A 12,576-nucleotide genomic window follows, 5' to 3' on the forward strand; every position below is an offset into this window, starting at 1 on the left:
GGTCAGACCTCACCTGGAATACTGTGTCCAGTTCTGGGCACCACAGTTCAAGAAGGATACTGAAAAGCTGGAACGTGTCCAGAAGAGGGCAACCAAAATGGTCAAAGCCCTGGAAACGATGCCTTATGAGGAACGGCTTAGGGAGCTGGGTATGTTTAGCCTGGAGAAGAGAAGGTTAAGGGGTGATATGATAGCCATGTTCAAATATATAAAAGGATGCCATATAGAGGAGGGAGAAAGGTTGTTTTCTGCTGCTCCAGAGAAGCGGACATGGAGCAATGGATTCAAACTACAAGAAAAGATTCCACCTAAACATTAGGAAGAACTTCCTGACAGTAAGAGCTGTTTGACAGTGGAATTTGCTGCCAAGGAGTGTGGTGGAGTCTCCTTCTTTGGAGGTATTTAAGCGGAGGCTTAACAGCCATCTGTCAGGAATGCTTTGATGGTGTTTCCTGCTTGGCAGGGGGTTGGACTGGATGGCCCTTGTGGTCTGTTCCAACTCTATGATTCTATGATTCTAAGCTTTGCAAAGCCAGCCTACTGGAAGGAGAGCTTGTTTGATTCCCGCATCGCAGGGGGTTGGACTAGATAACCCTTGTGGTCCCTTCCAACTCTACAATTCTATGATTGCCTAGTGCCAAGACTCATATTTGCTTGTTAGAGAATTGTTTTAACTTGTGCTTGAATCCAGCAGGTGGCGCTGTGGGTTAAACTACAGAGCCTAGGGCTTGCCCATCAGAAGGTCGGCAGTTCGAATCCCCGCAACTGGGTGAGCTCCCGTTGCTCGGTCCCAGCTCCTGCCAACCTAGCAGTTCGAAAGCACGGCAAAGTGCAAGTAGATAAATAGGTACCACTCCAGCGGGAAGGTAAACAGTGTTTCCATGTGTTGCTCTGATTTCCCAGAAGCGAATTTGCCATGCTGGCCACATGACCTGGAAGCTGTACCCCGGCTCCCTCGGCCAATAACGCGAGATTAGCGCCACAACCCCAGAGTTGGTCACGACTGGACCTAATGGTCAGGGGTCCCTTTACCTTTAGTCAAGTATTCCAGTGTCTGATTTACCTGCTAAACTCATGCTTTGTAACCTGACTTCAGTTCAGCTCTGACTTACTCTGTCCTCAGCAGGAATAGTGTCAAGAGTTAGCATTCTTTACCCTGCCATGAGAGCCTGGGCATTTGCTTTATTTGGAGCATTAAAAAAAACCCCACATATGTATCCCTCCTCTCATTTATCCAAAGTAAATGTGAAGTGGCTTAAAATTTGTAGTGACATGATAAATAACAGTAATACAACAGCAATGGCACTAGAATGGATAACCTTCTTTTCAGTAGAGACCAAAAAACATGGCTACAGTCTCAGGGATAGCAACCAGCAGCAATTGAATCTTTGGCAAGAAAAGAGAGCTTGCTACATGCTCTTTTTGAATGGGAGGGGTTGTTTGGCCAAACCTCTTCTGTAAGAGAGGCCAGTATCAGGACTTGGATCAGTTGGTGCTACTACCGAGAAGGTCCCACACAGGTGAGTGCCTGCTGGACTTTATTTGGTAATGACACCTTGGGTGTGGGATGGAGCACACAGAGGGACACACCCCGAACAAGGTGATCCTTGAACTCCAGCTTAGTGGTAGAGCATCTGTTTTGCATATACCTAGAAGGTCTCAGGCTCAATTCCCAGTGGCAAATCCAGGTAGGGCTGGGAAAGACTGCTGGTATAAGGAACCTTCCTATGGCCAAAGCTGTGGGTTTTGCAGAGGGATTTGCAAGCATGGGAGGTGGGCAGCCAGGGAATATGGGCAACAGCAATACGAAGAGCAGAGCTTCTTTTGTGGTTCTGATTTACACCATGCTGATTTTTTTTCGTTGGTGGCATTATGGTCTTTATTTCAATGTATGTGGTGGTGGTTCAGTGTGTAAGCTGCTTCTGACATGGATATATGTGGTGCAGAATGCTGCATATTAATAAAATAAAAAGAGCAAGATGGTGATTTGGATTGTGTTCCCTGGCCCTGGACCTATTAATGTGAAAGAAGAGCAGCACGTTCAGGAAGGTGAGGGGAGAGGGAGGAATACCCTTTCTTCTAAAGCAGGCATCCCCAAACTGCGGCCCTCCAGATGTTTTGGCCTACAACTCCCATGATCCCTAGCTAACAGGACCAGAGGTCAGGGATGATGGGAGTTGTAGTCTCAAAACATCTGGAGGGCCGAGTTTGCCTATGCCTGTTCTAAAGGCAGCAAAGCTGGATAGAATCAAACTGCTCTCAGCAGAAGCAAACCTTCCTGCTTCCCACCAAATCAGCCTTTCTTGTGTTGCTGGTGTGCTGACTTACCCCCTTTCCACCCCTCACTGCCTCCTGTCTCTCTTTCTCATCAAGAGTGTATGGCTCTTCTCTCTGGGCTTCAGGTGAGCCATGTGGATGAAGGAGAATTGCTCCACGCTCTCTGTGGGTGCTACAAAGCATTGCTGCTTAATGCGCGGGGGTGGGGGTGGGGGTGGGATCCCAGTGGGAAGGAAAATGGAGCTTACCAGAGGAAGCATATAGCTAACCACAGAAGTGGAAGGTTGCTTTGGAGGGGATGGGGGTGGAGAGAATAGAGAGGGAGAACATATGCCAAATGCTAGGATGAGTGCTGAATAAAAGTTCATATTCTTAGCTGCCTATTTTTAGCTTTTCTTCTCAGATGCAGATGGGGGCAGTTTGCGTCAATTTTTCCAGTACGGAAGGACCTCCATTTTCTGGACTTGGATTTACCTGCTTTTGGCCACATTAAGTTTATTCAATTCTCTTCCTCCAGCCATTTAAGGGAGGAGGTCGGATTTCATTTTGTTTTATTCCTTGCAATTTTTTATCCTGCCTTTCTTTCCAAGGTGTTAATAGTGACATAAATGGCCTTCCTTTTATCCTCCCAACAGCCCTGTGAAGGAGGTTAAGTGCTTTTGCTCCACCTCCACAAATATTCTCATCAGATCATTTTTTCCTGTCTTGTAGGTTGTGCCTCTTGTCATTCAAGAGTTTATGTATCTGCTTCCATTTTGGAGAGATGCAACATGCTAGCACAGCCTTCCCCACCTCAGTGCCCCTCAGATGCTTTTAGATTATTATTTCCATCAGCCTTTTAAATGTGTGAACTGCCCTGAGATGAATGGTGAAGGGCGGGATACAGATTTTAACAACCACCACCCCTGAACATTGGCTATGCTGGCTTTGGGTGATGGGCTATCCAAAATATATGGAGGGCACCTGGTTGGGAAAGGCTAAGTTAGTGTTTCTTAGATACTATTTACATGAAAATATTCCAATATTAAGCATGTGATTTGGAGAACTTTTCTTTTCCTGGGTTGTCTTTTGTTGAACTGACACAAGCTCATTTTGATAATCTTTCCCCATCACCACCTGACTGAGCTGTGAAGGTGAGGTTTGCTGATGATAAAGCTTCCTTCCACTCCCACAGTGAGTGCCTTTGCTTGCCTGTTTTCCTATTTAAAACAGTAATTGGAGGCCATGGACAAAAAGGCAGGCAAAATAATGCACGTTTTAGCCATGTTGCTCCTTTTCCTTACTGGAAAGCATCTCAAACATACAAGACATCACAACTAGCTTAGGGAAACTAATGTGTGACTTGGGGGCATTACTTGTCAAATCTGCTACAGTAGATGACAACAAAGAGATCTTTTCAGTTGACTGGTATGCAGGAGCCTTTCCTGGGAATATTTTAGTGCTAGGGCTTGCCAATCAGAAGGTCGACAGTTCGAATCTGCACAATGGAGTGAGCTCCTGTTGTTCGGTCCCAGCTCCTGCCCCCCTAGCAGTTTGACAGCACGTCAAAGTGCAAGTAGATAAATAGGTACCGCTCTGGCGGGAAGGTAAACCACGTTTGCTGTTCGAGGACCCACCCCCCGCAAGAAATGAAGACACAGTGACACATGGATTTGAGTTAATGGGTAAAAGAAGGCCACAGCTTTATTGGTTAGAGAAAGTGAGAGGTATTGGCTTAGGCATTGGACACCCTAGCAAGCATGACCCCACCTCGCTCTGCGGGGGGTCATATCAGGTTAACACCCCGAGGGAGGAGCCTGTTGATGCAAATACAACTGAAAGCTCACCCTGGTGTCACCGGGGGTCGTGCCATGGCCCTAGCCTCAGCAGGGCATCGGACAGGATCCACGACCGCCGGATCCCTTAAGGGGATACCCCTATAAGAGGAGGGTTGGCCAGCCAGAGGCTAGGTGTGGCAGTAGGTGGCTGATACACGCCCCCTGCTTGCCGCGCGGAGCGTGTCCTGCCCGCAAAGTCTTCCCTCGTGGAGGAGGAGAGATCTTCTGTGCACTGCTCTGGTTTGCCAGAAGCGGCTTAGTCATGCTGGCCACATGACCCGGAAGCTGTACGCCGGCTCCCTCGGCCAATTAAGTGAGATGAGTGTTGCAACCCCAGAATCATCCGTGACTGGACCTAATGGTCAGGGGTCCCTTTACCTTTAATGCCCATTGAAGGTGGTGAGCAGAAGGAAGCCTTCAACTTTGTCTCTCAAACCCTAAAGTGGCTATGTTTTTTCTGCGTGGTCACTGTGCTCTCCTTCCTAAAATAGCCTTCCACAAGAACATGCTCACTTATTTACCAGTAGGTTGAGAGAGTTGGCACCTGGGTGGTAAGCATAGATATACTTTCAAATTTCAGGGCTGTGCTATCCCTCAGCTGAGGCACAGGTTACCCACATGCAGCACAAGCTGCAGAGACTGGTGCCATCCCAGCCTGCATCTCCCATGTCATGCTAATACTTGCTCCCTGGGTCATATAATAGAAATCGCCCATGTGAACGGAGAATGCAAGACCAGCCCACTGCAATGTGGATGTCCAGGCTGTGGAATGCTCTGCTGTGTGGGAGATTCTGCCAGCCACTGCTCTCTATGGCCATAGGCACCAATGAAAACAAATTTATTTGAACACATCGTTGAATTGCCGTTCTTTCTGTTTATGGTGGTTGCTGTTGTTTTATTTTCATGATGGCAGTTTTTTGTTTGATTATGATTTGCTAATCTTGAGGGGGCCTGTTTTAGGACAGAAAGGTGGGACATAGTTGAATAAAATCACACCTAGGCCCTGGGGCCATGAAGGCTGCATGTGTATGGCACTTGGCTTCCTGGGATACCTGGACCCAGGATCTTGGTTAGTTAAGCCAGAATTCATAAGCCAGCATGAAACCAGAGTTTAAGGCTGTCTAGCAATCCTGGCAACAAACCAGGATCCTGGATTCACATGTCATGGGAAGCCAAGCTTAATTATGCCCTCCCGGTTTGATTTGGTGAAAAGCCGTGGCTCATTGGTATAGCATCTGCTTTGGATGCAGAAGATCCCAGGTTCAGTTTGCAGTGGGATCTTTTGGTTGGGCTGGGAATGCTCCCTGTCTGAAATCCTTGAGAGTCGCCGGCCAGTGTAGACAATACCGAGCTAGATGGACCATGAGTCAGTATAAGGCAGCTTCTTGTGTTCCCACTCGTGCCAGGGGAGGAGTGAAGCAGGAACAGAAGAGCGTTGTGCGTCATTGTTGTTTTCCGCAACAAACGTTGATCAGCCAGCATCCCTGGCTTGTTGTGATATGTGAACCCAGCCATTGTTTCATGTCGTACTTGGGCCAGTGGGGGACATACTGCTTTGAACAGGTCTTGTCTTCTCTCCCCTGCTCTCCGTTTTTTAAAAATTAAATGATGTATATATTGATTTATTTTATTTGAAAGAAAAAAAAGTACATACCAAAAAAATTTCATGCAGCTGAGAAGCAGCAGATAAAGTACGGTACAAGTGTGTACACAAAGCATCACAGCATCTTATTCCTGTTCTAATATCACTGATATGCTGTCATACCATCATAAATGCAATATAACTTTAGACCTGATTTTAACTTTTAGCTGTTTTGTTAGTAACAACAACAAAATCATATCAATTACTGTCACATTCTCAACCAGTTTCACTTTGTACTTCATAGTAAATACTGTATGTGAATTTCAAGTAAGTTAAGCTCTCATTGTTGAATTGGTAGAGCCTCAGCCTCCTTTAAGTGTTGAGCAATTAAGATTCTAGTCACTGCAAGAAATAACTTATATTTGGGTTCCCATCGGTAAAATGGAAAAACTAATTTTCTTCTTTAAAGAGTTGTCAGAAAGATAGAATAAACAAGGAGATGTGTTTTCACTTAGGAAAGAAGGTAATTGTGAAAGAAAACTGTACCAGTGGTTCTCAGTGCTCTCTGGTGATCAATATGTTGTCAAAGGGGTGGGATTCCTGCATGATTTTTCCTTTGCAATTAGAATGAGCCCTGAAACAGGACAGCATTTTAGCATGAAGTCTGGAATGCCAATCCATTGATCGGACAAAAAACTGTTAATCAGTAACTTCAAATATTCCACACAGGAATATAAGAAGCTACCTTAAACAGACTCACCACTCAGCTTAGTATTGCCTGCAGTGACTATAGTTGCTCCCCAAGGTTTAATGTGTTTCACCCTAGGGAGACTTAACTGTGAGTCACAGGACTTTAGAGTCTATGGTATTTATTTAGAGTCTTAGACTATGTAGAGTTCTATGTATAGACAAAAATACCTAAGTGGTTTACAAAAATTGTAAAATGCCATGAATAAAAAAACTGAATCGTTATCGTCATTGTTTTGTTACTGTAAATATTATGGGTTTTTTTTGTAAATATGGAAGCTTAAATAAAGTTTTTAAAAATCTTTTTTTAAAAAAACTGAATCAGAATATATTCTATTTAGAAAATTTCTCCATGAGACATCATTACCCTTGTAAGGGAAAATCAATGTTCTCTCACTCATTTCATTCTCTCCTTCACACTTTCTTGGAGGGGGGGCAGGAATTCCCCAGGTGGAAGATGGTCCTAGCTGAGTGTTTTCCTTGACATTCTACCATATTTCTCTGAGTACAGGGATTTATTTTATTTTTATGCAGAAGATTCAGTTTATTCTGTTCTCTCTCTCTCTCTCTCTCTCTCTCTCTCTCTCTCTGTGTGTGTGTGTGTGTGTTTGTTTGTTTGTTCGTTCTAAACTTTTATATCCCACTCTTCAGCCTGGAAGGCTCCCAGAGCAGCTTATATATCAATAAAAATAACATTGTTCCTGCCCTTAAGCATATACAGTGGTACCTCGGTTTATGAACACAATTGGTTCCGGAAGTCTGTTCATAAACTGAAGCGTTCATAAACTGAAGCGAACTTTCCCATTGAAAGTAATGGAAAGTGGATTAATCCGTTCCAGAGGGGTCCGCGGAGTACTTAAACTGAAGCGTTCATAAACTGAAACATGGGTGTAATTGGTTCCGGAAGTCTGTTCATAAACTGAAGCGTTCATAAACTGAAGCGAACTTTCCCATTAAAAGTAATGGAAAGTGAATTAATCCGTTCCAGATGGGTCCGCGGCGTTCATAAACCGAAAATTCATAAACCGAGGTGTTCATAAACCGAGGTTCCACTGTACTGTAGTCTAGAAACACGCCACGCAAAAGGAAAAGGGGATGAGAAGGAAAGAGGAAAACAATGTTGCTGAGGCACCAAGTTATTATTGTTACAAGTCTCTTATAATAGCCAACTGGGAGAGAGAGGGTCTTCTCACCATTCAAAAGCAGTCCTTGTTGGGCTCCTGAGAAACAGCCTAGTGAGCCAGCCTTTATGGAAGTGGCTATAATGTAGAAAAGTTGTCAGCCTTATAGGTTGAGACCTTGCTGGAATCTGCCAGCTTCTTGTCTCACCTGCAGTTCTGAAGTGGTACAGCCCAGAGACAGGTTGATTGTCTCTTCCCCACTCCCTGCAGAGTGGATTCATACCAAAAATGGATAGTATTCTTGGTTGACCTCTGTAACTTGCAACACTCCCAAGCTGAATGCAGCCCACCAGGAGCTTGATAACACCTCTTTTAGCTGCCTGCCAAGCTCTACAAGCACAAAGCACTGCCAAGCACATGGGAGACCACAGGACGTGGCTGCATTCAGTTTGATAAGTCATAGTTGTATAAGCCTGGCTTAAGGATTCCTCCTCTTTCTTTGCAGACCCCCCCTCTCAGATCCCCTGCTCATGTTGCTTAATATTTAAGTTGCTCACAGACAGGGATCTAAGTATTCTGCCTTGGAAAATCCCAAATGATGTAGCATGGAATCCCCTGTGATTCAAACACAGTCCTTTATTAAGCAGAATAGGGAACTGATGCTGCTGTTGGCTTAAACTGATGACGTGGAGCCTTTACCCAGAGGGTTTTAGGCCCCTTTGGAATCTTTCCATATTAGGCAGTGGGGGGGAGGGGCGAGAAGGAGAGGGTGTTGAAGAGTTCAGAGGACGTTGTAGCTAGAACAAGCATAGGCAAACTCCGGCCCTCCAGATGTTTGAGGCTACAATTCCCATCATCCCTGACCACTGATCCTGTTAGCTAGGGATGATGGGAATTGTAGTCCCAAACATCTGGAGGGCTGGAGTTTGCCTATGCCTGCCTTAGAACATAGGATAGGCAACAGGCTGCCTTGCACAGAGTCAGAACATTGGTCCATCTAGCTCAGTGTTGTCTCACTCTCCATGATTTCAGGCAAGAGTCTTTTCCAGGCCTATCTGGAGATGCCAGGGATTGAACCTGGGTAAAGGTAAAGGACCCCTGGACTGTCCATTCAAAGGTGACTATGGAGTTGCGGCGCTCACCATTCGCTTGCAAGGCACATAGGCTCTGCCACTGAGCTATGGCCCTTCTGCTAGTTTATGGGGCTGGAAGATGGAGGACAGTGATTTCACACAATCCTCTTGGTCTCCTGCCATTTGAGGCAATGTTGACTTACCAGAGCAATCCACTTAGCTACTTCTGGAGCAATTATTCAGGGGATACAACACTGCCTATACTATTTACATACATAATATACAGGTTGCTTTCCAGCAAGAATATCAGGTTGAGTGGATTTATCATTGGCATTGCAAATTTTGCCCTCCATGTTCCATACCAGCCCTTACTGACTACTCTCTGCATCAGGGCGGCCCAGCTTTTTATAACAAGTGGGCTGCAAGAGTACTTTGACAGGAAGCCTACAGGAGGTATGAGGCTCTGGCATAGTCCTAGAGGCCGCCTACCTCCTTCCCAAAGCTGGGAAAGTGCTAACTAGGTTTTGGGAAGGAGGCAGGATGTCATGGACTGGCTGGATGCAGGGGAGTGATGGGAGGCACCAACTGGGGACCCCCAAGGGAAGAAGGCTCAGAGCCAGGGAATTAGTGGTGGTCCCAAGATGGGTGGACAGAGGGAGAAGAGTTTCAAAGACTTGCAGCCAACTAAGCTTTACTCAGAGCAGACCCAATGAAGTTAGTCATATCCATTAATATCAGTTGGTCTACTCTGAGTAGGACTAGCATGGAATGCAACCCAAAGAGTCTGATGGAAGGTGATGTCTGAGTCCTAATGTCTGTGCTTGCCCTGTTGTCCACTGTTGCTTGATCCTAGTGCATGATTATCTTGAACCACTGGTATTTTCTGCCTCAGATCAGCTGAAGCCACCTTTTGTTTTTATAATTGTAGGATTAGGAAAGAGTACCAGTCCCTGTGAGTCATGGGGATGTTGCAAGTTGCTATCCTCCTTGGGAAATTATAGTGAAAAATCTAACTTGTAGCTACTGCCTGTTTGTGGTTTAGTTCAGATGCTCTTCCAAACGATTGTGATCACTGTGGGGCTCAGTTGCTCCTTCCTTCCCTCTTGTGTAGTTTCACTTTCTTTTTCCTGTTTAATGAGAACCTGGTGTCCAAATCAGCAGTTAATGTTGCCTGTCTCTCCAACCTGAATCAGAAATGAGGGTTTGAAATGGGCTTTTGATTCCACTTTGAAAGGCAAGCATTAGCCATGGGTGGTTGCTTTGGACGTCACAACAAGATAGACTTCAGCACTAGATAGAAATTAGAAAGGGAAGCCAGTTGAGAGAAAGAGGGAACTTGGTAGTCAGTGGGTTGTTTGCCGTCTTCTAGCCACAGTTGGGAGGTTTTTCTGAATTTAGCTTGTGTTTGATTTACAGGAAGGTTTTGAGGTAGAACAGAGGCATTATCTGAAAACCCAGTTCAATATTTATGGAACTAGGTGGATTTGGCATCCCATTAAGCTCGCTGGGTGATTTTAAGCCACAGTCATTGTGAGGCTAAGAATAGGGGAGGATCCATATAGGCCGGGGAAGAAGAAGCCACCTTCAACTCTTTGGAGGAAAGGCAGAGTATAAATGTAATGAATTAACATCAGCTTCTAGTAGCAGGAATACTGGATTTCTGAACAACTAAGCTTACAGCAAGAATTTTGAAATAGTTTTTAATTAGAGTTAAGTTGCTTTGTACATCACACCAGAATTTAGGCAATGACGAGCAAATGTCTCCTTTTTTAAATACAGGAAGAGATTTGTCACATATTGCATTCTGTTTCATAGTCACACAGTTGGGGCATGTACATCAGTATTTTTTAATCTGCCCACTTCATTCCAACTTAAAATTGTGCTGTGCTTTACACGAGTCAGTTTCTTTAACTTCTTCCACCACCAGCCCCTGGTGATCACCAAATGATTGCCTTCATCTTGTAAGGGGAAACTGGCTCTCCCAAGAAAGCTGGCAGCTTCAGCTGGGGCTTTTGCCCCAGGGTTCGCAATTGGGAAAGGCTGAGAATAGTCATAGGCTCACTTCCTGTGACAAGAGGAAAGCAGCACTAGCCAGAATCAGAGAGTCTGCTGGTTTGTGACTTGATGAAATCACCATCCTAATACAACTCTTGCAAGTGCCGTGCTCTAACCCCTGCGAGACCCCAGTTCCAATTTGGTGCTAGCAGCAGCACTGTGTTAAATGTGTGCACTTGCATGATCTCGTTAGTAGTTTTAAACTTGTTTAATGATGGCCTTCTCTAGTGCACGGGGCTTTGTTGTCAACAGGCTAGACCTGGGGTGGGGGACCTCAGGTCTTGGGGCCAAATGAGACCCTCCAGACTTCACTGTCTGACCCTTGGAACTTTTTCCAGGCCATCCTCTGGATTGAGGATTCAGTGTGTGTGTGTGTGTGTGTGTGTGTGAAAACCAGCCTACTGTACAATGCTAAAATTCACATATATTGCCGCACCCACTTCCACCCCTCACCCTGCTCAACATTGGCATGTAGCCCTTGGATTGTTGCCCAGAGGGGAATATAACTCCTAGGCTGCAAAAGGTTCCTTACTTCCGGGCCAGACTAATAAACTGGCACATGTAAGGGCAGCCATCTGAACTTTCTGTATAAGGAAGTGATTTGTTTCATTGTTGACTTTTAAGTTAATCTGATGCTGAAACTTAGGCTGATTTTAAAAATGGAACTGCAAAGGTAGCTGCGCTACAGGTGCTTGTCTTCTCCCTACCCCATCCCCTGTTGGCCTGTTATGAATAGGATAGGTGGCCGCCTTTGCTGAGAAGCAGTGTTTGTGTCAATTCACAACAGCACCACCACGGCAATTTATGTTCCCAGTAGCCTCCTGAATCCTCCTCCAGACTGCAAGGAGGCAGTCACCAGGTGCCTGTTCAGTTTGAGCTTGACATTAAATTGGAGCCATGAAGCTAAAAAGGAGCCTTGAGTGACAAACAGGCCTCACTTCCTGTTCCCGTTTGAAAGCTGCCATTTGGGAAGCCATCTTATCCAGGCACCCCCAAACTGCAGCCCTCCAGATGTTTTGGCCTACAACCCCCATGATCCCTAGCTAACAGGACCATTGGTCAGGGATGATGGGACTTGTAGTCCAAAACATCTGGAGGGCCGAAGTTTGGGGATGCCTGATCTTATCTGTGTGACTCCAGGGCTGGCTGGCTGACATTAGTTGCCTTTCAGATGGCCATACACAGTAGGAAATTAGAAATTTGGATCGAAATGTGTTGGGACTCTCGTTTGGAGCTCCTTTGTGACCATGTTGCTCAAGCATAGTGCCAGTTGTCCTTGGTGATATTGGGTGTGTGTGTGTGTGTGAGAGAGAGAGAGAGAGAGAGAGAGAGAGAGAGAGACTCTTGTGGCCTGGCCTTGTGCCAGCTAGAACCTAGATTGAGAAGTACTGGAGAATATCTTAAAAAGAAGATACAGTCTAATCTTCCACAGGCTAGCTGTTATCCCAGATTTACAGAAGCCTGCAAAGGTGTGTTGATGCACCTATTGGCAGTAGAGGGAGCTAGCTTCTAAGCAGAAAGGATAAGAAAAAACCTTGAAGATTAGTATGGTTCATTGGCTAATGCTCAAATCCAGCTCTGCCTCACCCAGTGGGTTTGGCAATGTTAGTCTCACAGCCTCCTTTCTTCATGTGGGAAACTTAGGTGACTTACTAATATGGTGTCTAGTTACAGGTAGTTAGCCGTGTTGGTCTGACGTAGTCGAAACAAAATAAAAAAATTCCTTCCAGTAGCACCTTAGAGACCAACTAAGTTTGTCATTGGTGTGGCCTTTCATGTGCATGCACACTTCTTCAGAAACAGTGAAACAGAAGTCACCAGACCCTTATATCATAGCTGTCAACCCCCGGATTTGAAGATAAGGAATCCTATGGGGCTGTCAACTCCCGGATATGAAACCAAGG

The 12,576-nt window shown here is 45.4% G+C and overlaps 1 protein-coding gene across 14 annotated transcripts in view; it reads left to right on the forward strand.

Annotated features, from left to right (window-relative positions):
* The window catches only part of MARK2 (microtubule affinity regulating kinase 2), a 117,989-nt gene that overhangs the window by 47,080 nt on the left and 58,333 nt on the right, over positions 1–12,576 (forward strand). The window lies entirely within an intron of this gene.

Source organism: Zootoca vivipara, chromosome 16, assembly GCF_965207765.1.
Source record: "Zootoca vivipara chromosome 16, rZooViv2.hap1.1, whole genome shotgun sequence".
In the NCBI taxonomy this organism is placed as follows: domain Eukaryota; kingdom Metazoa; phylum Chordata; class Lepidosauria; order Squamata; family Lacertidae; genus Zootoca; species Zootoca vivipara.